Raw genomic sequence first — 27,777 nt, 5'->3', positions numbered from 1 at the left:
TAAATAAAATAATCCTTAAACATTTTATAAACAGTTTTAAATATTTAAATCAGCAATAAAGTGATTGGTGTGGATGAGCTTTTGTCACAACATGCTTGCTAATAACACTGCATCACAAAAAAATGAATATTGTCTGCTACTTGGTCTGGTTTTGCCTAGGACGTCTATTGTGTATAGGCGCGATTAGCTACATTCTCTCGTTTCGCAGTTAATATGTAATCGCTATACATAACTAACTTTTGTCTCATAGTTCCATGACATTACAAGAACATAGTTTTATGTTGCAACAACATATACAGTTACACATAATTCACCCGAGTCCTTGTTCAACACACATGTACACTTGAGAAGTGTTTCAGGCACTTGCTCTTGCATTTGTGGCTCTCCGCTGTCTCTGGTTGCAGAAACCAGCAGTAGTCTCCCATCATGTTGGGGTTGCATCGGCCTTGATATCTTGTTTCTATAACAAATGTCCTGGTGGAACCTCTCCCCTTGTTCATCACTCACATTACCCAAATTTTGTGGGAAGAAATCCAGATGGGAATGTAAGAAATTAATTTTAGTGACATTCGGCAGCAAAGTTGATGGTATACTGTTAGCATGTTGTTCATGAGTTCAGCTTGGTTTTCATCTCGCTGGTTGCCCAGAAAGTTTTGTGCAACTAGCACAAATGAATCCCAAGCAACAAGTTCAAGTGGGTTGAGTTTGTCTCTGAATGTGGCATCACGCATCAAATTGTGGATTTGGGGATCAACAAAAATGCCTGCTTTCAGTTTAGCATCTGTTATAACTTTTTCAAACTTGTCCTTCAGATACTTGTCCCCAGAGACCACAAAACTCCTTGAACACGCTCTAATAATCTCTCATCTGGACTACTGAACCTCCTCCTATCTGGTATTCCACTAACCCGACTCTCGCCTCTACAATTAATTATGAATGCTGCAGCCACACTCATCCATCCTTCCCACTGCTCCTCTTCTGCTGCCTCCCTTTGTAGCTCTCTTCATTGGCTTCCATTTCACCTTACCTTATATACCTATTTCTGAGGTCAGCTCACTAACTTGCCCAGCCGCTGCTGGAACGTGCATGCCACCAGGGGACGTGATTCAGCTGAGGAAGCAGCAGGCATGGTGGTAGCTGAAACTGTTATAATTTTCCTATTGAAAAATACATTACCCAATTACCGACCATTTGAACAGCTATAGCACGGCTAAAACTTAAAATCTGTATGTGATAGGCAAATCTGAGTTCAGATTTGGAATCAGCACACTTGATTGCATGTAAACCACATGTTATTCCCAGTAGCAAAATCGTTTTTGTGCAGTGTAAAGCTGCGTACACACGGCAAATTTTTCTCGCCCGATAATCGGTATCGGCCAATTATCGGGCGAAAATCTGCCGTGTGTACAGTCGGTCGTCGTCCATCGTCCGACGACCGTCCTGGCGGATCCATGGACGATGGACGACGACCGATCGTAATGAAAGGGAAGGGGAGAGCGCGCAGCAGGGTGCCGCTCCGTCGCTCTCCCCCTCCCCTCTCCATAGAGCATGAACGGTGCTGTATGTACAGCATCGTTCATGCATCGTGCAGTCTTTTCTCGTTGGAAAGGATCGTGAAAGATCCTTTCCAACGAGAAAAATTGCAGGTGTGTACGCAGCTTAATGCCCCACACCTACTTTATTTTTTGCACTTTCCTGCTATTACAGGTCTAGGATCTTGTCATGCTACATCCCCTGAAACCACCATATATGTTCACCGTCAGCTGTTCGAGGTCCACCTTGGTTCTTTGATTTACAGTGGTAAAACACCTAAGGAGGGTGGAAAAAGAGATTTTGCATGTCTTTTCTGCATATAAAAGCCGTGTAAATATACCAATAAAATAGTTACACCTACTTTACCAGGTTCATCAGTATGTGACTGCATTATATGTAAAACAACGCAGATACTGAATTTTAAAAAGACCTTTTCATTAGGCTATATATACACTGTGACCATGGTGCCCTTATGGAAGACAGTGGGGAGTTTTCTGGTGCAGAATATACCCTGGGGTACCATTATTTTCATGGGACTGCGCAAAGGGGGACATTGGCAAGGTACAAGCAGACACCCTATTCTACCTGCGCTTCACAACTGCTAAAAGTTCTATTCCTTGCTTCAGGTGGATTTTAATGCTTTGAAAAATGAGTTTCTAATGAAAAGTTACTCGTTATTAAGTAATTTGCTGTTATGTAACTGTAGAGCTGTCTGTGTGGTTCTAGTTGTGAAATATAACTGTGCAGTCCTGGTTATCTAGGGTATGTGGTGCTAGGGTGGCCCAACATTTGTAACTTTCAATGAGCTCAGTACATGTTTGAGCTAGGATTGTCTGGATATGCCATCTTCTCAACACATGAACATGGTCTGGTATTACTGCCAATACTTGTTCTGTAGTCATTTAATTTTGTGTAGTCATTTCAGCCCTATACATCTTAATGTCATTCAGCTCCATGACAGACATAGCCCTACAACTAGTCAGTAGACACTGAATGGCTAAAATTTTGAAATCTGACAAAAATCAATATTAGATAAGGAAAATGTCATAAAAACAATATCAATATCTGTTTGTTATAGACAGTGTGCTCATCATTATGTTTGAGAGACCCCTTTGGGGACAGTTGGTGATATGACTATGGACTTTAAGCACTACATAATATGTCGGCACTATATAAATACTGGATTATAATAATATTAGTTAAGGCTTGGTCACAACTTCCTTCCACTTTTTGTCAGGATTTTCTCTATTATCTTGTCAAAAGATGCCACAGAACATACCATGGAATTTGGGTAAATTTTTTATCCGTTATATAGTTAAAAAAAAAAAAAATGATCCAGAACAGTGTTTCTCATTTTGGTATAGGAACCTTGCATGAGAGGGCAAATTCTTGTCTGTCTCTTTCCAACAGATGCTATGTATTTAGAGCACACAACTGTGCAACTGAAGGACTGGAAAAGAGACTGAAATAAAACCCACATAGTGGAGAGGAATAATTGTAAGGGGTGTGCCCTGTATCTATATCTCCACTTTTGTCACAGCCTGGCCATTAGGACTCGAGGTACAGTAATTGCTTGAAATCACCAGCTGCAATATAAATATCACAGAGCTGCATGTAATCAGCTTAGCTGCGTAGGAACACAAGATTGGAGACTAGTGAAGTCAATGGATAGAAAAGAGAACTACAGAAGCATTTCCATCAAATGTGAAGACAGCTACAGCTGCCAAGGAATGATGTCCATCTGTCACATTCGGGTCTATTATTAAAGCATGGAGGTTGACATTCACTGAAATATACCCTGGTAGATAATCAATTACTGCCATTAGAACACATGGACCTGGAAGATTTTCCACCAGGGAATGTTTTAGTATATGTCAGATTCACTGCTTTATATATAGACCCCATTTGATCTGTCCATATATATCTGTAGGCATAAACCATGTCCACGGCACACTTATCAGTGTAGGACAGGGTGTAACCAGGGTACATAAGGGTAGTCAAAAATGTTACCTTCCTAAATGTTGTCATAATTCAGAAAGATTTTAAACTTAATTTGTAATATTAAAACTACTTTAGATGAAAAATAAGAAGGCCTTTCACACTTCTGTATGAAAAATCGTCCTTTTGTGAAGCTTTGGATGTCGTGCACCGTATATTTAATATTATTTAGAAATAGGCAAATAAAGGCAGCACATAAGAAAGAGTTAATCTATTTTAAACTAAAAAGGAAATGATAAAACTGGAAAAGGTCCCTTTAAAGTCTAAGGCTACGTACACACCTGCAATGGTTCTCGTACGTTAATCGGCTCAAGAGAGAAACGTATGTGTGTACAGTGCTCATCGTTTGTCGCCCAAACGACCGTCCTGGCGGATCCACAGACGAACGATCGTAATGCAAGTGAAGGGGAGAGAGCACAGCAGGGTGCCGCTCCGTCTTTCTACCCCTCCCCTCTTCATAGAGCGGAACAGTGCTGTGTGTTTAGCGCTCGTTCATGCATCTTGCAGTCGTGAATCCTGAAAGATCCTTTCTAACAACATTTATTGCACATAATGTGTACGTACATAATGTCTACGTAGCCCTACTCTTACCATCATTTTTGTTTTGGCTAGCGATTGGAAGTTTTCTTGTCAGGTTTTTACTTGTGTGTAATTACATAAGGAAGATTTTGTTTTCCTCACTTTCTGTTTCAATGATTCCCTGTGCAAGTAGCACAGTTTGTGTTTGCCACTAGGACAGTAAAACACTGATGACAAAAAAAATCAGGAATTCTAACCCTTCCCTACTGTACTAAATTGTGTTTTTGACTTTTTATATGTTTCAATTGATGAGATTGACATCACTTCCTGTCATGACAAAAAAGTCAGGGAAACTCCCCCCAATATGTACAGAGATGGAAACAAACCACGACAGATGTTTTAGTGCCTTTTCTGCTTTATATAGAACAAAATACATTGTGGCTGAAGATTGGTTTGAACTCAACAGTTTATAATGTGTGCCAAGTTTATAGGGTAGTGAATGGAACGGTTTACTTGTATAAAGCAAAGCTTTGAACAGAAGTTAGTACAGCACTAGCCAAAGTCTGACCTTATACCTCAATAACACATAATAAAACATATTATGTGGTAAAGATGTTTACTGTAAAGTTGATTTTTAACAAGATATATGATATTTCAACTGAAGATTCTTCCTTCATGTTCTAGACTGGTATTCAAGTTTTATTTGACCACAGTTATGCTTTTCCCTCTTGATGTTTGTTGTAGCTCAGTATTTTCTCTAGAATTTTTTTAAGAAGGGTAGAAAGAAGCTGTAGGTAGGTGGTGGCCTCTGTATTGTGACCCAACATTCAGTAACCACCCCAAAAACACCTGGTCCGGTAACTGAAAAGTGCCGGGTGGTGCGCTTGGATTAAAGGGGCTGTGAAGAATGCTAGCTTTAGGCAAATTTTATTCACACCTATAAACAAGGTAAAAGTTGTGGTCTGCAGAGCCAATGGGCCCGATTTATTAAAGCTCTCCAAGGCTGGAGAGGATACATTTTCATCAGTGAAGCTGGGTGAGCCACCAAACCTGAAATGGTCATTTACTATTCCATTCTAGGTTTGCTGGTTCTTCCAACTATACTGATTAAAGTGTATCCTCCCCAGCCTTGGAGAGCTTTTAAAAATCAGCCCCAATATCTTTAAGCTCAACCAAATCGAAGCAAATTCTATTAGTAATCAGGTTGGCAAGTATTGAAGCAAAATGGTGGACAGTATACCTGTACAGACAACTAGACAACTTAAGATCTCTACCTGTATTGCCTGTAATCTGTAAATTCGGCTATGGTGTTGGGGTCAATCAAGTGTGAGTGTGTGACACCCAAAGTAGACTGACATTTCCAGCACCCCTGTATTACAGTGGAAACCATGTTTGTACATGAGGAGGCCTTGTAGTCCCAGGAAGTAGGTGGTGGTCAACTAAGAGGCACAAGAAGTCATGTAGCTGCACAATTACAGACAATCACAACTACACAATGAGGTTTTGAATTTATTAAGTTCATTTCCAGAGTTAATGTTTATGATTTGCACAAATCCACATGATCTCTTTGAGTAGTTGCCTTGTAAATGTACCTTCCTATGTAAATACACGATAAGGTAAAGTCTTAATCTATTCAGCTCTACCTCCACACCCATTTCCTGTAAAGGGATTTGCGCCACCTTTCTATATTTATATACTAATGACTGACTGCCGTTTGGTAGGTGAGCTGTAGTTAAAGGTATCGTGGAGTAGTCATAGTGGAATCCATACCTGTATGGAATAGTCATACATGTAAAAGATCTGGTTGTATGTATGTGTATAATAATGCACTAAAAGCTTTTCATGTGAAAATGAATTATTTTTATTATTTTTATGAAATGCAACCCCTAAAAAACAAAGCTGCAGTGCACAGCAGAAGTAATGCTTTATTAAAAAGAGAACCGATCAAATTGATTGTATTTGCATGGACACTTTTTAGTCAAAGTTGGTGCAGAACTACCCACACAAAGCTAGCAGATGGGCTACTACACCATACTATCTGCCAGTGCATGCTGGGAATCATAAATATATTTAGATATCTTTTTTTGTTTTTTTTTGTTTGCATGTTTCCTCCCATTGTGCAGTGCAGGGAAAGGTGTTCCCTCTGGTACAATGCTTTGATGGCCACTTGTGTTCAGCCAAGCAGTTAAAAAGCAGCGTTCCATGCCCATCTACTATTAGTCACTGTGTCTACAAGCCTTACATCACGGGTACAGAAGTATCTCTCCCATATCCCTGCAACTTCTTCAGCCTCATCTCTTTTCTCCATGGCAACTTACTTCTTTGCTCTTTCATGAGATGAGAGAAATGAATCCGTTTTTTTCCCTTCCTTGCTTTTTTCCCTCCCTTCTCTGTCTATTTTGAGCATGGCTTCTGCATCCTCAGTGGCATGCATGGTTCATTATGCTCCTCACGCCTGCTGAGCAAGACAGTCAAGGATGACAATGAAGCCTGCAGTGAAGGATCGGGTGCATTCCATGTGGTGCATTAGCTCAGCAAACACAAAGTAATGCATTGCAAACCTCATGTTAGGTGTACTTGTTTTTAAATTAGCAGCCTTCCATTTTCCTTCAGGGCAGTAAATTAAATTTCAGTGGAATAGGTGGAGACCTGTGCAAAAATGTATTTATTTGTCATATTGCCTGTCTTCACTATGCTAGCTGGTTTACTTCAAAACATTAACTCTTCCCCTTCTGTTGTGAACAATTTCTTCATATGTGTTATTTGTCAGTCATTTTGTCTGAAGCATTGCACTGAATGTTTGAATTAAATGTGCTTCTTGATTCATTATATGTATTGAATGTGCTTCATTGCTCTGATGCGGCAGACTCAAGCCTTCTGTGCTACCAGCAGAGGCCTAAGGACCAGTTTAGGAGCTCTTTTACAGTCTATCCCCATAAGTGCATTAGGTCTATCCAATATCCCAAATAATAATGTGCAGGACAGCCAGGAACCTGAAATCAGATTGATTGATCTGGGTTACTGTTCACTACGCATAATTTTTGTACAGTAGTAACTACCGTTCATTTTACATTGTCATAGGAATTAAGAATACCCTCATGAAATACTTTGTGACATTGGTTTGTATTGTTTCATACAAGCATTTATACATATTGTATCTTGCTGAAAACAGCACTTGAGGAGTTTAGTAAACATTTGAGTATTTAGCTATTTGCTCAAGCTTTTGCTTTTTGTTAAGTAGCTAAATTATTGTTGGACATTTGTTGTTCTTCATACCTTTATGTACAATAATATCTTTAGGTCAAATGTTTCAAAATGCTTAGTGGTTTCAGCATTGTTTGCCAGCACCCACTCCCTATCTATATTTTTTTTATTCTTTTTTTATTCTATTACATACTATACTTTTTTTTGACCATGTACTACATTGTACTTTATTGTTCTTTTCTTTTTTTTTGTGTTCATGTTTCTTGATTTTAAGCTGAACTTGTAAACGTTTCATAGTGTGCTTTACAATTGCAACAAGTCAGATTGACCCACCTTATTTCCAGTATGGAGGGCATACAGCATATTCTAACAGTGTTCAACCCAGATTTTTTTTTAAACTGGATGGGAAGAAATTATAGTATTTATTAGTAAGTAACCACCCAAAAACAGCCTGTGGTTATCAAAAAGTGCTGGGTGGCGTGCCTGGCTAAAAAGGGCCGGGGAGAACACTGTCTAGCCTTTCTAGCATTCAGCCTTGGCCCAGTTATTGTATATTGGATTTCAGTTCTTTCATTCATGGAAGTTCAACATTCAATATGGTTAAAACCACAGCTTCCTGTTTTCAGAAAGCTATGTACAACCCCTGCTGGCCCTTCCCACCAGATATGCCAGCATTTCATACAAAAGCACAGAGCTTTAGCAGTAACGTAATTGGAACTGAAGTAAGGTATGTAATAAAAACAGGTTTTATTTAGCAATTTAATTAGCATGATAATGAGGAACAATGGAATCAACATAGAAGCAGATTAAACTTCAGCATTAATTAGAAAAGCTCTCATAATACAAGCAGTTTAAGGAAAAATGTACTATCAGAAATAAATGGTCTGTAAGGGGTACCATATAAATACAAGGGTTGTTCTAAAGTAGCAATGTTGCATTGCAGGAACTGTAGTTGTTCCAACTTTGAACACGTTCTTTACATATGAATTGTTTCTTGATAAAAAGATTTGACTTGAAAAATATTTTGCTGAAGCTTATGATTTCTTTGTTGGCATGTAAACAGCTGGGGATTTTTTCTTTAATTGTCTGCTTATTTACATTTTCACCTCTTAAATCCGTCAAGTCTCACACATTTTGCATAAGTGTTAAGCCACTCTCACAAATATACAACCATGTCATGCAAATTTCTGTTATTATAGATAACACCGCTTGCTCATTTCACTGGCAGCATGCTGTTACGCATTGTAGAATATTTCTGGAAGATGATTCTTTAAGGCTGATGTTTCTTCTACCTATATTTTGCCTTGCCTGCTTCTATTCCCCTGTCAAGGTAATATTGACATTTTTTCAGTTTTTAATTACACTCTTTATTTTATAGCCAATGATGTCCTCATTATTTCTCTGTACTTCTTTGTGCAATGCAGGCATATTGTGGCTGGAAGGAGGGGCCAGCAGGCTGACTTATGGGAGGATTTATTTAAATATCCAAATGCTTTATTGGATGGTTCTCAGCCTGGAGGTGTGAGCATTTTTAGGTAGGCTGCATATGTATGCAGACCACTCCAGGTAGAAGCTCACAGTGTTTAGTGAAATCAGAGTGAGTAATTTCTGTATAGAAGAAAAGCCTTTACATCTGTGTGTAGGTAAAGCTGGAATTAGGCTTTAAGCATAGCTTCTTAATTACCCTCTCTCATGCACTGTTGTAGGCGATAGACATTAGAGGTAGGAAAATACTACTAGATACGACATTCACCATGGTTCAAGATTGTTTTTCACTTTCCCTCTTTTGAGCCAACATTCACCGCTTTGTAGGAGATGCTTTCATGGTTACCCAGACAGCTGTATTGCATGTAAAATCTATATGGTGAATATTTAGGATTATCATTGCCCTATATATATGAAATGTATTGTGTTTTTTTTATTATTACCAGTGTCTCTAAGAACATGAACGCATTAAAGAATTCCACTGGTATGTTGTAAGCAGTGTCATTCTGACTATCTGTTTGCTGTAAACAGTTGGAGCTGGCAGTTTGCACTGAGTACAGAGCTTTACCAATTTTTAAGCAGCATTTTGTCTGTATATGAAAAAACATTAATCTTTTTGACATTGTGTTCAGATTATGTGTGTTTAATATTTCACGTTGCCTACAATTCTGAAGTATAAGCTTTTTTTTTTTTTTTTTTTTTGCAGTGACTGTATCTGGAGTGTCCTTCTAAAAAAGCCTACCAGCTCTCCGTAATGCAAAACGTATGTGCTCTGGGAAAATGATATTATTTTAGAAGTGGGGTGGTAGTAAAAGAATTGTACTGTGTTTTAAGTTGTGGTAGTCATGACCAGTTTTTTTTTCCTACTATTCTGTCTCCTGTTGTCATAACCTTCCTGCTACACATGTTAAAGTTCAGCTCCTAAGTCTCCTTCTCCCTCCACTTGTTTCTTAATTACTTTGACCCTGCATTTTGTAATCCCCCTGTTTAGTTTGTCATTAAAGGGGCTGCAAATGATCTATTCCCAGGAGAAGGAGTTCACAGTGCCTGACTTATTGCTTTCAGCACTGGATAGGACTATCTAAAAGTGTCCAAAAAGTAAAGTGAACCTGTGATTTAGCTTCAAGTTTACCTAAACAATATGAAAGTTTAAAATAATGTAGGATTATAAAACTGAGGGAAAGTCCATCTCATAAATTTTAGGCCCAAGCTGTACAATGACTGTTCTTTGACTTCATTCCAAGTTAAAGTTAAGCCTTGCCCAATCAAAGCACTGACCATGTCCCATTTTTTAGATTTTGAATGTCACAGCCTGGGCAGTCAATAAAATCTCTAACATTTGACAGCTTTATGATGGACAGAGCTGTTACCATTGATTTAACCCTGGTATAAAGATATATATATAAAAAAACAAAAACTAAGACTTGTACCTGACAAGGACTGATCAGGAAAGGTATGCCTGGTACTATCTTTCGGAGGTACTATCTTTCCTCACTCAATCCAAACCAGGAAATTGTATTTTTTTCTGGAGCTTGAGGCACTTTTTGTGCTTTACTTGTTGTCTGAAGTTATTTCCAAATGTGACTTTCTGTATTTATTTTTTTACTGAAATCCAGTCCTTAATCTTGGTACTCAGAGAATGATCCCCCTATTCCCAATGTAAGAAAGACTTGTAATTCAGCCTCAGCCAAGGCTTCTCTTGGGCTGAGATACAGCGTCTTTCTTCCTTTGAGTAAAACCATGCTTTTTTTAGTTAAAGATATGTACTACCTTATTATTGAAAGCAGTGAGCCGTGCCTAAAATGGGGAATAGACATCCGTCAGCAAAACTACAAACACTTTATGAGACTAATTAATCAAGTTGTTACGTTAATTAATTTGCATGACTTGGAGAAAAAGCCTTTTATCATATTAGAAAGTAAGCTGTGAAAAGCAAAAGTGTAAATGTGCAAAGGTGAAACCAGACAGGAGAAGCAACATATACAGAATAAATATTGAATGTCTTTTAAGTTTATGAGGTTTGCATTATTGAGATTATAAACAGAAAATCTGTACTTCCTGTGGCCTTTGGAGGATTTAACCAAACATCTGAAACCAGCCTGGCATCATCACGAATAATACTAATACTTTTTTACATGAAATATGAATGATGTGCATGTAGAATTGAGGTGAGAAATTGAAAAGGGAAAGGATGGGAAAAAGGGAAAGCAAGTGCTCATCTGCAAGTGTACACATTTGTTTTGTGTTGCTGAACAAAGATGGGGGCCATTGAGTGCATATATATGTGTAACATTACATTGTAGATTAGAGAATGGAGAAAAATGTAAATAAATATAAAAATTAAATAAAGGTAAAATAATAAGGGCAAAGGGGAGGGAGGACAATTGGGAAAAGCACAAGATTTGATTGTGAGACATAAGTCCTTACCAATTTTAATTTTGCTCCTAGAAAAGCTACTTTTATACAAATTGCTTTTTACCTATACTGTGAGATCCGTGGTAGTCACGGGGGGAAGCATTGTGTACAATGCTTATACCTACCATTTTACAGATGTGAGCATGATGGAAGCATGAGTAACAAGGCAGGCTATACTGTTTATCACATTCTGCATTGGAGACCATGTACATAATGTTCAGTTTTGGTTTTACTGTATCTAGTAGTAGTAACATGCAGCTGGGCTTATCCTGATTATGAACTGATGAAGCAGTTTAGAAAGCTGTGAAACATCTTCAGCAATGCAAGAATGTGTTCAGAATATAATGAACTACTAATAGATATACAGTGACCAGGGTAAATGAGAACCTTTACAGATATTTATTTTATTGGTTTAGATGTATAGAGTACAGGGCAATGATTTCTCCAAAGAAGCTAACTAATCTGACCATATAATATGAAAATATTTATAAAGAGAATAGCCCATAGGTTTAGGACTTATGGGGTGGTGGCCTATTTAGTATAACAGAAACCTTGTACATGACTGTATGGGAGCAGCTAGTGAAATGCTTTTCCTTTAGACTGGGAGGAATGGTGCCTGTAGCATCTGATAGTCGGTGATGCTGCAACATCTGTTCTAGTCAATGGTTAACAGTTGTCCTGGCACTGGAAAAAATGAGCACCAGCTCTGCTTGGTACCTGGCACTAGTATGTACAATTTCTTAAAGGGGTACTAATCAAAAAATATTAGGTGAAAGTCCATGGTTTCATTTAGTTATGGCCAACAATGGCTTATTAGCTGTAGCCAACAGTTTTATATAAAATGTATTTTTATTATTTTATTAGTAATAATATTACTAAACAGGAGTTATAATATGCAGCGCTGTACATTAAATAGAGGTTGCAAATGACAGTGACACAGGAGGAGGAGAGGACCCTGCCACGAAAAGCTTACAATCTATGTATTATATAAATACTTTATTATATTTTAAAAGACCTTCAGGTCTTCCTTTTCATTTTATAATCTATATAGATACACTGACAATTATGTAGTGGGAGAGCCTACCTTGTCCATTACTGGACTGTAATACCCTAACATTTTTCAGTTGTGATAAGTTTGGGAAACCTAATTGCATGCAGTTATAAAACGTCATATGTTCAGTAGGTATATAAATGTAGTGTAAATACTTCTAGCTGCCTTGATACCAATTTTTCCATCTCATTAGATATAATACCATTTCTTATGGAAACAAAAAGGTTTTGCTTCACATTCAATCTGGAACAAGCCTATAATAGATAGAGGCATAAGAAATTTATTTCTCCATTTTTAGCCTTCTGAGTTAAATTTTAATGGTAACCTTTGCACCTTTGCTCAGGCTAACAATAATAATAACAATATTCTTCTATGAAAATCCAACCATTCAAGTCCATGCCTTGAAGTAGCAAGGAAAAGTACAGCTGAGGGGGGCTTCTGGAAATGCCAGACGCTGCCAATGCGGGGCTGGAACTTCCCCTTCATTGAAATAGCTCGGCTACTAAAATTCCGGCCATTACTTGCATCTGTACCATCCAATGTGGGGCCATTTGTAAAGTTTTCATTACCATCCCTGATTTGATCGTTTGAACATTTATTTTCCAGCTATCATACAAATTAGCTGAATTTGCAATGTGTATGTTACAATGTTAACATTTTTTATCATCTCCTCTAGCCTTTGTTCAGCCACTTCCTGTTTGCATGCATGTTCTTCAGCAGCAGTTGATATGTCAGTGCTCAGGGCAGGTGTACAGGTGGTGATAATGTCTGTTATAGTGAATGTCTGTACTACAAGCATCAACATGACAATTTATAGTCTCTACTAGAAGCACATAGCAGTGTAACATAGACCCAATGACGAGAAGAATCTCAACAAGGACCTTCATGGCAGAATCACCTAATTTCTTTCAAATGAACCTGTAGATTGAAAGGATTGATAATGTCCTAATAAAGATTATATAACATTTACGTGATTGGTTTAGATCTATTTTAGGCCCATGGAATGATTGCTTAGCACTTTGGTATGTGCCTGAAAACAGATGACCAAAACTATATAACCATTACCAGCAGACTGAACTTTGTACATCATTTTTCTTCACTGCCATATGGCTATGTTACACTTTGTAGCAGCCTCAGATCTCCCAGTTTTTATTTGTCAGTTTCTAGCCATCTACTGAGTTGAGCAAAAACAAACTAGCTAGAAAACACTGGGAGAGCACTCACCTGCTTTCAGTGTGTCACTCCATCACCAGTTGTTGGGCAGAGAGGCATTTCTGGTGAAAACCCTTAGCAATGTAAGTCACTGGTTATAAATCCAACAACACATTCACACAGATGTTTCTTCTCTCTGCTGTCTTCTCTATATTGGTCTTGTGACTGCCAACTTCAACATGCAAGTGTGACATTAACCTTAATGCTGTAGCTGACTATACTGTACTTCTCTGAACATCTACAAATCACTGTTGTGCCATTGTCATGAGCATTGGATAATATAAATAGCTGCTGAAGGTGGTCATTCTCTTGCTAGCTCCATTCCTCAATAACTAAAGCTTTATTTTTTTGGAAATTATATGACACAGACCTTCATTTGACTTATTTAATTTTTGTATTCAAACAAGAATACTACTAATGCAAATTATTTACCTCCTGCAAATGTTACAAAACCAGGGATGACATGAGATTTTCCATAACAAGTCACTTTATGGTATGATGTATTTGTGAATTTACAGTTAGGTCCATAAATATTTGGACAGAGACAACTTTTTTTTTTCTAAATTTGGTTCTGTGTGAATTACCACAATTCATTTTAAATGAAACTGCAGACTTTCAGCTTTAATTCAGTGTGTTGAACAAAAAGTTTGCATAAAAATGTGATGAACTAAAGCCTTTTTTTAAAACAATTACTTCATTTCAGGGACTCAAAAGTAATTGGACAAATTAAAAAGCTGAAAATCAAATGGTAACTTCTAATACTTGGTTGAAAACCCTTTGCTGGCAATGACAGCCTGTAGTCTTGAACTCATGGACATCACCAGATGCTGGGTTTCCTCCTTTTTAATGCTCTGCCAGGCCTTTACTGCAGCGGCTTTCAGTTGCTGTTTGTTTGTGGGCCTTTCTGTCCGAAGTTTAGTCTTCAACAAGTGAAATGCATGCTCAATTGGGTTCAGATCAGGTGACCGACTTGGCCATTTAGGAATATTCCACTTCTTTGCTTTATTAAACTCCTGGGTTGCTTTGGCTGTATGTTTTGTGTCATTGTCCATCTGTATTATGAAACGCCTCCCAATCAATGTGACTGCATTTAGCTGGATTTGAGCAGACAGTATGTCTATGAACACCTCAGAATTCATTTGGCTGCTTCTGTCCTGTGTCACATCATGGATAAACACTAGTGTCCCAGTGCCACTGGCAGCCATGCACGCCCAAGCCATCACACTGCCTCCGCCATGTTTTACAGATGATGTGGTATGCTTTGGATCATGAGCTGTTCCACGTCAGCCTTCTCCATACTTTTTTCTTGCCATCATTCTGGTAAAGGTTGATCTTGGTTTCATCTGTCCAAAGAATGTTTTTCCAGAACTGTGCTGGCTTTTTTTAGATGTTTTTGAGCAAGTCCAATCTAGCCTTTCTATTCTTGAGGCTTATGAGTGGCTTGCACCTTGCAGTGCACCCTCTGTATTTACTTTCATGCAGTCTTCTCTTTATGGCAGACTTGGATATCGATACGCCTACCTCCTGGAGAGTGTTGTTCACTTGGTTGGCTGTTGTGAAGGGGTTTCTCTTCACCATGGAAATGATTCTGCCATCATCCACCACTGTTGTCTTCCGTGGACGTTCAGGTCTTTTGGTGTTACTGAGTTCACCAGTGCTTTGCTTCTTTCTTGTGATGTACAGAACAGTCGATTTTGCCACTCCTAATATTGTAGCAATTCCTCGGATGTTTTTTTTTTTTTTTTTTTACTGTTTTTGCACCTTAAGGATTGCTTGTTTCACCTGCATGGAGAGCTCCTTTGACTCCATGTTGTCTTCCACAAAATCTTCCACATACAAGCACCCCCCCAAATCAACTCCAGGTCTTTTATCTGCTTATTGATAATGAGATACCGAAGGAATCGCCCACACCAGCCCATGAAATAGCCTTTGAGTCAATTGTCGAATTGAAAGTCTGCAGTTCAACTGCATCTGAGTTGTTTCATTTAAAATTAATTGTGATAATGTACAGAACCAAAATTAGAAAAAAAGTTGTCCCTGTCCAAATACTTATGGACCTAGCTGTAAAGCTCTTTCTTATAGCAGGTTCTAGAATATATACTGTTAGCTTTATATACCGTTTCCATTAAAAATTCAGTTCTGCAGGGTTTTTATTTGTTTATCTGGTGCAGTCACAGTTTGCTGGTTTGTTTGTTTTAGCTGAGAGAAGAGCCTGCACCATACAGTCTGTTTCAGGAAGGAACAAGCTGTACACGTCTTTATAGCTTTTCAGCACCAGTGTGCTGGACAGTCCGTTTTTGGCTGTTAATTGATCTGCAGGATTTACATAACCTCCTTTCACTTCTTCCTCCCAGGAAGCGTTCTATCCACTGGGCTGGTACTGGCAGGATTTCTTGTGGCTGCTAGATCATTCCAGGTACACATAATTACTAAAAAAAGAATTGGCATTGACACATGAAAGCTGCATAACTAGCAGTTAATGTATCTCCCATTCAAAGATATTTATTTATTTTTTCTTCTTACCCTCTCCTCCACCATATCCTCATACACTAATGTGACTGTAATAAGAAAATCAAATAAAAATTACTGAGCATAGCCTTGCATTGTTTATTTGTCCTTCTGAAAAAAAAAAAAAAAAAAAGCCTGGTCGTCATGCAGATTTGGCTCAATCAATACTAATACTATACTAGTTACTGACTAGGAACATATATGCATAACAGGGATTCCTAATTCACCATGACTTCCCGTGCAACATGTTTGTTCTTGCTTTGGGACTTGGGAAAGTATTTCAGCCTGAGAGGAAGGCAGCAACATTTTCTTTTCTGTACACTGACAGACACAGTGAAATCCACCATTTGGATATTAACCATTTTGTTTTCTGCAGAAGAACACTACGTACAACTATACGATTATGTACCTTTTCTCCCTGCTTTCCATTCTTCTCATTTTGTTTTCTAGTGACCTACTTTTCTCTGACATTTACTCTTTTGATTATTTTTACTATATGAATGCCCACATTCTACCTAGGTTTTTACTTTTCTAAGATGTTTCCATAATGCTATCCCTTTGAGGCAGCCTTTCTTAAAAAAAGAAACGGTCTTCTCCAGTGGTGGGGCCTTTACTATCTTTGCTTAAAAAGCCTGTGGTCATCTTGGATAAGTAATCCCTGTCTTTTAAAGAACCAAACAGGTTGGCAGAAGCGATGGCCAGATTTATGTGTACAGTTGCTGGAGTTATTCTTAGACTGGTTCTTTGCTTCATCCTCTCAGTCACAAACAGTGGGTGAAGTTTTAGCATCAGAACTTTAGACATTAGACCTTATAAGGGATGACCATGTTCTTATGGATTAGACATGTCTTTATTTAAGACTATAATATCAAAAGTCTGAAGCCCATTTAAGGGTATGGTCTACTCCACAAATGCAGGGAAGTACTTCCCAGACAATTATTATCAAGCCCCCGTTTTCTAGTTCACCATCTGTTCATACTCTCAAAGTTTCACCAAATAACCTTCTGGTATCAGATGCAGGTTTTAGGTGTAAGGCCTTGCAGGTGGAAGTATGATGACGTATTTTTCTTTCTTTTAGCCCACCCCTCTGCAATACTGCTTTTGAATGTCAATATATTAATATCTCTGTTTGTCCTTCAATTATTTTAGAAAACATGTTTTTTTAAAAGGATAAAATTCTTCTTCTTCTGGGGTAACTGAAGAGATGCTGCACCCAACTGAAGTGTCCTTTTTTATTCTTTCATTGCTTGGTTGCTATCTGAACATGTCTCTTGCAAACATGGGGTTTGGTCATCAGTAATGGCCACATAAAGGCTGTTTGTTTATTTGTGTGTACCTAGCATTGTACTCCTGTAGGTGGCAATATATTTCAGTGGTTAAGATATATCTCTGCTCCCTTCAAATAATTCAAGTGTTTCTAAATGCATTTTAGATATAGGTCAATATTAGAAGCCCACTTACTACATTTGGTACAAATTTCCTTTAGGGATGATTGCTTTTATTTTGAAGTCTTTCTGTTTTTTTTTTTTTTTTTTTGAAAATCATGCTTATACAGAATTCTTTGCTCTCTCGTCTGTGTTTTTCAGTGTAATCTAGGTTTTATATTGTCAGTATGGTCCCAGATTTATAGGTTTACATGTTACATTTATAAAAGAAGTATTTGGTTTCAGCTGCTGTCTTTGCAGACTGCATATCCACTCACCCAGTGTAATTCGGCTTCAATCCCTGACAGCGCTGGTGTATGACTCATCTGGGTGACCTTGCAGGGAGTACTGTTAACAGCGGCATGCATATTTTTTTTTTTTTTAGGTCTTTTGAACTGTGAACATTGTGTTCTGCCTGAAAGATGTAAAAAAAAAAAATACGAAAAACTAAATATAGCACATAAGCAATGCTTCGTTGTCTTTGGATGACTGAAGAGCAGAGGCCTTAGAAAGCTCTGTGACTGTTCAGGGGGCTTAAATAGTTACTATCATGCTAATTTGGTGCCTTTTAGGAAGGTCGCTCTTATCCTCCCCCCTTGTAATTATAATGCTGATATTCCTTTCTATAAGGAGGTTTTATTCTGTCCTTCTAACAGCGGGATTATGGCCTATTGTCTAGTAAGCGTGCATCCGCTCTGTGCAGAATTAATCTGAACAGCTCAGCAAGCATGCCCCTGAGATTAAGTGGGAAATTACTGCTGGGTAAGAATGTGTTCTGTCTGTTTGAATAGCCCTGAAAGAAGAAATAGCACTTTTTTGATTTCCTTGCTCCTGTTCAGCGGTGTCCAATTGCTTTAAAGCTCCTTGTTTTTCCAGTATTACTGGGGAACATTGCAGCATGCTTCCTGGCACTGAAAGGTTAGTGTATTTAGGAGCTTGTAATTATTCCACATGATAATTATCATCTCTGCCAGGGGCACAGCTGGCACATTTTAACCATCTCATTTCCAGGAAGGAGCCTCTCTATTCGTAAGAGAATTCTAATATGAATAATAATGATTTGACAAGAAATAAAAAAATGGAAGGCTTTTTGAACAATTTGCCAAATTGTGATATGTAATAGAAATGACCTGTATCCTTTAATTGAATCAACCAGAGGTGTGTTTGGTCACAAGGATCCATGCAGTCTGTTTTCCTCAGTGAGTCAATATTTTGAACACAATGTTTTGTGTGCTGCTTCTTCCCGAGCTGTGTATTTTTGGTTGTAAATGATGATTTGTTTGTACCAAACACACTGAAAAGAGAACCTAGACTAAGCTCACCTTAATATCTGAATGTTCAGTGCTAAATAATTACAATTGCATTCAGTTATGTACACAATGTTTAAATTTGCCCTCCTTTTTAAGTTTAACATTGAATTTAAGAGTTGAGAGGTCCCAGCTCTTAAGTGTGCATACTAATCTTAAATAACAAAGCCCCATACCTAGGGCGGGGGTGTAAATTATTCTGCACATGGAATCCTGAAGACATTTATAATTCTAACACACATTTTGGCAATAGTGAAGAGGAAGAATGAGACTTCAGGCATGATCCCCCCCCCCCCCCCAAACCACCATTTTTACCTAAATGTCACTAGAATGGTCTTATTTATTGCAAATCTGTCTCCTGTCCATCCAGTGGTAAATCTGTTTAAAAACCTGTGCAAACCTGACAGTTTGCTGCCCAGTATTACAGGCACAGGTTTAGCAATTACATACAAAAACTGTCACTTATACTTTGATGGGTGACAGGCAGTCTAAATGTGGTGCTAATTTGTTAGCTAAATGTCCCTTTATGTATATCCATCATTGGGTCAGGCTGTTGACAGTGCAGCAATTATCAGACCTCAAGTGACATGTTATCTCTGACTCAGTTTTAAGAATCAGACTTTGACAAGACAAGGAGAGCTGATTAAAGGGGCAAACTTGTCTTTCAGAAATAGCCCTGCTGAACTGTAATTATTTCAGACTGAATATATAGATTTCTGAAAAGGCACAGTTGTGATTGGTTTTCTATAGTCGTTACAATACCTGGCCACTGGGGAAAAAATACCAGCAAGTATTGAAAATAGATCAGGGGTCAACTCCAATCCTCGAGGGCTGGGACCTACACACAATTCTAATATCTAATAGACAGAAATGTAAAAAAGTGAGGTTTACAAAGAGTCAGAAAACCCTTTTAAGTGAAAATCTGAACTTGTATGTTGCCTCAAAGACAGGCAGACACAACTGCGGTAGATTTTGTCTATGGTCTACCAACACTTTACCATGAATGATAAAACTGAAAATTCTAATACTCAAGGTGGCTTGGGAGTACCATCCTTTAGGCATTATTACCTAGCAGCCCAAATATCACAACTCTCACAATCTAATTTGCGAGATTTTAGGCAGCAATGGGTAGAAATTGAAGAGACTGCTATCACAAGAGGAAGTCTAACATCCTTAATGTGGATCCCAAAGAAATTAAGACAATATAGGAGATGTCAAACATTAAATCATTCTTTGATACTGTGGGATAAGACTAAATTTAAACCAAATTTGTGCTCGGAATATGCCTTTCTTACACCCTTATGGAATTACCCCAAATCTTCCCCAGGGGAAGATAGAACACAATTTTATTGGTGGTGTAACAATGGATTTGAGTTTATTTATGATATTGTAGCCAAACGTGATATGTTAAGTTTGGAACATTTCATCAGTACAAAGGATCTTCCTAATAAAGAACATATCCAATATAGACAAATGAGATCCTTTGTATATTCAAAATACCACCGAGTTGAGCGCCCCCCTAAACCTTACACCTTTTGAAAGATCTTGTAGATCAGCGATGGAGAGGAAGGGGCAAATTTCAATAATATATGGTACCTAAATAATAAATAAATAATAAATAAATAAATAAGTTGAAACACATGGAATCCTGGAACAAAGACCTAAATTTTTTACCAGAGAGCAATGGATTGACATGGCCTATTCACTATTGGAAATATCATTAAATATAGCTTTAGTTGAAGCTAATTACAAGGTTATGTTTCGTTGGTACTTTGTTCCTGAAAGGATATCCAACATCCCTCAACATCTCCTTTATGAGGATGTGGTACAAATGGTACAATATTACATATGTGGTGGTCCTGCCCTGTTGCCCAAATCTTTTGGGATAAAATCTTCAATAAACTGTTGCGGGTGATGGAAAGAAGGGTAAAAGGTACCATAGAGATGGCGTTATTTAGCAGATGTGATCTAATAGCATCTAAGTCTTAAATCATACTTTTGAAATTTATGATTTTGGCAGCTCGCATCACCCTAGCTAAATCTTGGAAATCCCCCAATATACGAATGTACCCATTCAAAGCTAAATTGGATTGTATTATGACTAATGATAAAATGACCCATATTCTTATGAATACTTTAGACACATTTGAACTGATATGGGAACCATGGAAGAAAGTGTGGTCAATTATTTAGAATATTTAAGTACAATAAAATAATGGAATTTATCCGGTACGACTTTCCCTTTCCCTAATGTGTCTTGTCATGTCTTAATTGTTTTTGTTATTCTGTGGTCTATTGAGTTAAGGTCAGATTTAATTACGCACAATTTATGGGTTAATTTTATATGTAAAGATAAACACAATTTATTTAAAGATAATTTATTCATAATGATGATAGCATTGCCACCATTTAAATTGAAATTTTTAAACCAAAATTGTATTACAGTAGGATTATAATTTTTAATTACCACTGATTGTAAAGATTGTAAAATAAAGAGACCATCCCATATGGGTGGATTGATTAGACACAAAGTTATATAATACAACACAACAAATATATGGCTAATTTTAGGTAAATAGATTCTTTTTGGATGTCCTAATATTGGGTAGAATCTTAAATCACTTACCTGTCTTTTTTCACTGTTCTTTAGATGGCTAAAAAGAATGGGGTTTAGGGTTATTATGTAATAGCACTGTTGTTTATTGGTATGTACTGACCTATTTTTATAAGAAATAATAGAAAAGTCCTAATAGGACAATATTATTTTTTTTTCTTTCTGTGTATAATGTGTACATTTTTATTTGTATATTTGTTTAAAATTTACTAAAAATGATTGGAATAAAACTGAAAATTATATATCAAAGTTTCTCAACCAGGGTTCTGTGGGACCATAGGGATCCTTTAGAGGTTTCAATAAGAAATGTGTGACTCTCAGGCCAGTTACCCTGATACCAATTATATTTTGATCCATGAAGACCTGAAAGTTATTTTTAAGTGCCCCCCCATGTTAAAAAGGTTGGGAAACACTGACCTAATATCTATTTGCTGAAACCTGGGCATTCAAGCAATCACACTCTAGACACAAACAAGTTACATTTAATGCTGGTTTACATTTTACATGTCCCTTGGAGTGTAGGTGAATAATGTCACTGAATACAAATGTTTACATACATATTACTAAATATACACTCTACATTATTGTTGCAATTATTCATGTATGTACCACTGACGTCTTCTTTAGTGCTTTATATAGAGCAATAAATTATTCACTGCAGTTCATGGCCTGGTGAAGCTTACAATCAGTTGACCCCGCAGCCTTTCAGCCTTTATCCGTATTCTGGCCTTTAAGTTTCGTAATACTCAGCTTTTTGCCCAATTTGAGCTTTATTTCTGATGCAAAATACTTTCATGTAAAAAAAGATGTTACAGAGATATCCTATATTGCCCCATCATGGCAGCAATGTAGCCACACATGCCAGTGACAGCAATTCAGCTTCCATGTTACTATGATACATTTACAGTTTGAAAAGACAACAACCTTTCAAGGAGAGCATATTAACAAATGACCTCTTCCATTGTTTGTGTTTGCATGTGCCAATGTGATTTATTGCACTGTGTATTTGCAGTTAAGGATTCCACCTAGATTCCACTTTTAACCTTATACACAAAAGCTGAGCTCACTGCTTTTGTTGTTACCTTAGCCCAAATTATTGTTTTTTTTTTTTCCAGTATTTATATAGCTCATACATATTACATTATTATTATTATTATATTTATATTAAACTTTATCTACTGAAGCAGCTCACTATGAAATATTCTTACCACATTCATATATATGTTGGGCCAATATTAATGGATGACGGATGGTTAACATACCAGTATGTGGCTAGGGACATAGTCCAAGATGGATTGAATTTAGGAACCAGAGCTTTAAAAAAAGGGTGCTAATCACTCATACTCTTCTGCCCAATAGTCCCTGTATACCACTATTATCATTTTTCATTTTTGTGTTCTGAGATGTAGCTTTTATTTTGCATGTTCAGTGAACTAGAACCAGGAAAGTAGTTCAGTGTCCCAGTTGCATGCATTTTGTTACTGGCTATTGTAAAGTGGAACAGATACATTCGGTTCTGTGTATTTAAATCGTTTTAAGTTATTCTACAACTGGAACCATCCCATCTAATCTGATTGCAGCTACATGGTGATTTAGTTTATGGTATTTTGTCTCATACATTCTGCTTTGTTAGACTGGCACAATAATTTGAGAATGTATCCAGCTTGAGATCTTCTAATTTTCATACATGATGTCTAATGACTAAAAGTAGATAAAAAACATAAACTGGTTGCGTTTCGGGAATTTAGCAGTCTGTCTTTTTAAATCTCCCATTTTATTAGATTTATTCCCAGCTTTTCTAAATCAGAAGAACACTATAAATAGGAAACACGTTGTTTTTCCAGAAGGGGTGATAATGCGAGGTATAATTGATTTTTCCATATTTATTAAAATTTAGAACATTGGTAACTTAAAATAGATATTGTAAATCTAAGGAAGATTAGGTTTGGCCCTAGTAAGTGTTTATTTCTAGAGGAATGCTTTGTCATCTGACCATCTTGTGTCTGTGTATGATAGGATTCTGCCTCCCTAGAGGGGCCAGGTCTACGCAAAGTATCACCCCAGTTAGATCTACATCTATCCATAGAAAGGTTTTGTTCCTTTGAAATGTCACTTCCTTTTTTAGTTGTTCTGACGATTGCTTCTATTGTGGTTCTCCGTGGAGAGTTACCACCTGACTGCCTCATCTTTTGTTATTTTTATATTTTATTTGTTTGGTGCTTGTGGAAGGTTTGAACATTGCATTTTGGAGTCATCACCAATAGGTCCCGTAAGTTTTACCTTGGCATGAGCATAGAACAGCAAGCTTTCCAATGCAGGTATTGTCCTGTGGAGTTAATCTGATCCTTTACCTCTTCCTTAACTATCTGTGTCTTTTTTTTTTTGTGTGCTTAGAAGATCAGGGGGGACTGCAAATTCTCTTTTCTGCACAGGCACTAACTACATTACACAAAACAGATTTAGTGCTGAGCATTCACAATCACAATGTTTTATGGCTCTTTCCATTACCATAATTAATAGTCCTTTAGGCTAATCCCTTTGAAAGCACATTGCTTTTGGAATTGTTTACCTAATGCAGTATTTTTTGTTTAGTGAAGTCACCGGATTGGTTAATTCCTGGCATTCTGTAGCAACATCTGGTTTACATATGTAATGTTTTTGTGAGAAATATTTCCATGATGGTAATGAGTTTTAAGTTAGCAAGTGGGTTGATGTGCAAATAGTGCATTCTTTTTGAGAAATCTGAGTATTTCTCACATTATGAAAACCATTGACTTGATATAACAAAAACCTTAAATGGGCAGAAAAGATTATTCAATATACATAATTTCATCCATTTAGGACACAAATTTGTGTTTGTGTGTGTGTAGATCACCCTTTAATGTTACTAGAAGAAAAAGTGCGGTGTTAAACCCAGAAATTTTTTTAAAGCTGGTTGGGAAGAAATTTTAGGTGGGTGTCAGCCCCGTGTATTGTGACCCAACTCTTCAGTAACCACCAGTAAAACAGCCGTGTGGTGCGTCCGGCTAAAAGGGGCAGGTGAGAACTCTGAAGTGATTTTGTGGTTGAACCAGAACAATGTCGAAAGATGTATACAAAAAGTATAATCATTTTACTTAGGGCTCAATAGGGTGAAGGAAAAAGTTTGTTTAAAAATATCCTACCAGTAAATGATGTAGCTGATCATTAAATAGACATTATATAACATTTTTAGAGCCACTTAGTGTATCTTATCACATTCTTTCATGTTTGGATAGTATGGGGGATGTTTGGAACCCCTGTCAGCTTTTGCTATGTCTGGTATTGTGGTAAAAAGATTTCCTCCACTCTTTGTCCTAGGAATATAAAGACTGACATTTTTCAATCTTAGAAAATTGATACGGGAACGCTAACCTATCAGCATTTTTTGTTGTCTGTTTCCCTGTTGAAGACTTTTCCCTCACTTCCTGCCCGTACGTAGAACATCCCTGTAACTAGGGTTAGGAAAAATCTCTCTAACCTTCCCAAAAAATAGGTTTTGACTATAGATGCTTTTAAAGTTTATTGTAAAAATTATATTCTAAGACAGGGAAAGAACATAATGGATATTCTGTAGAGCTAAAGCCTAATGACCCTGATGATGTTTTTAGTTGTCTATAAAGGTGGTATTCTATCCAACCTTGTATAGGTTTGGGGATGCTTTCCTCTGACCAACAATGGGAGCCTATTTCCCCCCCCTACTAACTCCCAATAGATTGGTTTTAGTAAGGGGTTCATGTTTTAGTCTTACGAATTTACTTTTTCCTACAAAACAACCACCAGAGTGGTGTGTTTGTGTTTTTGCTACAGTTGATAAAAAAACGACATACATAAATGTAATGTTTGAATTCCGGACCACTTTAACACTTTTGTGACTAGTAATATTTACCATTATATATATTTATAGGTTCAGAGGACAAAAATGAATGTTATATTGTCTATATGCCTCTAAAATGGTTTAATTTTATGTTTTGTTTTTAAAGAAATGGTTGTTACTCCAATGATTATGTACTTCTAGTAAAAAGAAAATTTAGTTTTACATATTAAAGAGCTGTTTCATATGCTAAGTTTAGGGTCATTTAAAATTTAGGATCACCTAATATTGATTTGCTTTATGTTGACATATTGGTAACTATTGGATTTACTCTATTATTGCTTTAAAAGCAGTTAAATGTCTTTCAGAAGATTGCATCCAGTCACTTAGAACAGTGGAGGTAAACCAAGCCATTTTTTGTCTTCATGTAGTGTTTGTCCCATGCACTCATTCTTGTAAAAGGATGGGTCCATTTAAATTGTCTAGGCTGGCATCTAGTGCCACCTATTTGCCAGCAATCTTCTCTCTGACTGCATATAAATCCCACTGCTGCTTGAAGCAATTAGATATGTCTCATCCAGTGCAGATCATCCCAGGGAGACCCAATTTAGCATATTATCCTGTAATTAATCTCCTGTACTGTATTGTGTGTTTAGCACTAGAATGGAGGGTTCAGAATTGCTAACACGTTTGCCAGTACGAATAAGCATTTAAAGCATATGTAGTTATTACCTTTCATGTGTAATAATTGGTATTGTTGGGCTTATCAGCATGCATTTGGTTAATTTCATTAACTCATTCTGTGCTGCAGAAAAGCACTTGTACCACATAGAACATAATCTGAGACTCAGACAAAGTAAAGTATTGTTCATTTTTTTGTTTTTTTAAATCAATTTTCCAAAATAGTCTAGAATACCGTATTATTGGCCCTTTTATTTCTGTAGTGGGCACAGCATGGAAGTCTTGACCTCTAGCAGTAATGCTACTCATTCTCGCTTTGGTTTATAATGATTTGTTGCATACCGCTCCTACAAATAACTCATTGTAACAGTGTCATTGCCTTTGAAGTGACAAATTGTGAGCCCTGTCAGCTTCGGGTGACAACTTGTGGTCCCCAGTAAATAGTGAGATCACTGACTACTTTAACTTCAATTTCTGCATGCTGGCCATTCCGCTCTCACATTGTTCTTTATGTTAGCCAGTCCGTCATTACAAGTGTGCATTTTTGGAATATCTGTGTAATAATAATGGGGCTTATAACCTTTACATGCTGTTATATCACTGCCAGCCTAGAATGTCTATATCTGTGGTTTCATTTAAAGTTTCTTTTCAATAAACATGTTTTGGTTTGTCATTCAGGCTGTCATCAGCTATGCTCATCATAATGACGTGAGCAGCTTACTAAAATAGGTAGATGCTGATCTATGCTCTAGCAAAAAAATCACTGCAAGCTTTTCATTGCCTGCAGAGTAAACACCCTGTAGGATATAGTTGCGTATATAAATACTTTGGCATGCAGACTTTTTTTTTTTTTTTTTTTTTTTTACTGCTCACAAATGGACACAAGCAACTGTACACACAAAACATGCACTGGAAATGACACTACAACATACACCATTACAACAGCAGTATGCTGTTTTTCCCTATATGCGGTATTGTCATTTATATAGTGCTATTTTTGTTGAATATACATTCTGCTGTCTCATTGAGTGGCTCTATAACCTTTACACTGTACAGATAGGGACATATTTATAGGAGTGTAAGCAGACCTTTTTCATCAAGCATGCTTACTGTTCTTTTTCTGTTTCTATTTATCTCATATATAGTAGTTTTTTTACTTTCCTAAATAATGTAGGTTTTTTATATTGTAAGAAATGTACAGTTGTTTTTTTTTTTTTTGTTTTTTTTTACATTGTGAAGAATTTACAATCCCAGGAAACAAGGTGCATCATTTTTTTGAGAGGAGTTGAATATTTAGGTGCTGTTTCTGATATGTGTGTTCAAACGTTGAATTCTCTGCAGTGCAGTTTGATAATCACTACATTGGCTAGTCAATATTTCTAGTAAGTATTTTGTAACATTTAGTGAACATTTTGTGCTAACCAACCACATGATCCTGGCTTGGGATATAAGAGGTCTCCAGAAGGACACAGGATTTAATTTGAAAGATAATATAGGTGTTTGTGTGCTCAATCTCAGTAGTGTTACAACTTTGGAAAAAAATTAAGGTTTATGTAAACCCAATTACCAAAACTGCATGCAATCCTTACCATAATAATGTCATTTCAAATCCTTTTTTTTAAACATCTTAAATGTACAGCTTTTAACAAAATGATATCTGATATTTCTGTAATGCAGATCCTTGTTTAGGCATTTTCTTTTATGAGTTTTATATATTTGTCAAACATAGCTCTAAGTATCAAGTGTAACTTAGGCTTGTTAATGGCACTGCACCAATTTTCCTGTATTTAGTACCTTCACATGTTCGAAACAAAATTAAGTTAGGTTTACTTTTTATGAAACTTAGCAGTATTACAAATTTTATTTATCTTAAAATAGTTGTGGCACTTCCAAGTCTAATACCTGGTTATCTTCAGCTTGGATTACCAGTAAGAAGTATCACTCAGAAATTTGGACTTCACTCGATATAATAAATCAGCTGGAATATATTTGCA

The 27,777-nt window shown here is 37.0% G+C and overlaps 1 protein-coding gene across 17 annotated transcripts in view; it reads left to right on the top strand.

The window, feature by feature from the left end:
• PITPNM2 (phosphatidylinositol transfer protein membrane associated 2) overlaps window positions 1-27,777 on the top strand; it is a 160,435-nt gene that overhangs the window by 38,229 nt on the left and 94,429 nt on the right. For 14 of the 17 annotated variants that reach the window (XM_072415805.1, XM_072415810.1, XM_072415807.1 and 11 more), the window contains exon 2: window positions 9,446-9,502. The exons of 2 other annotated variants lie outside the window; for them this stretch is intronic. The gene's annotated coding sequence lies outside the window, so the exon portion shown is untranslated. Of the gene's footprint in view, window positions 1-8,453; window positions 8,585-9,445; window positions 9,503-27,777 lie in introns of all 17 variants that reach the window. One more of the 17 variants, XM_072415801.1, reaches the window with a different exon arrangement.

Source organism: Pyxicephalus adspersus, chromosome 6 (genome assembly GCF_032062135.1).
Source record: "Pyxicephalus adspersus chromosome 6, UCB_Pads_2.0, whole genome shotgun sequence".
Taxonomy (NCBI): domain Eukaryota; kingdom Metazoa; phylum Chordata; class Amphibia; order Anura; family Pyxicephalidae; genus Pyxicephalus; species Pyxicephalus adspersus.
Note: the sequence above shows the minus strand (reverse complement) of the source record. Positions and strands in the feature narration are given on the sequence as shown.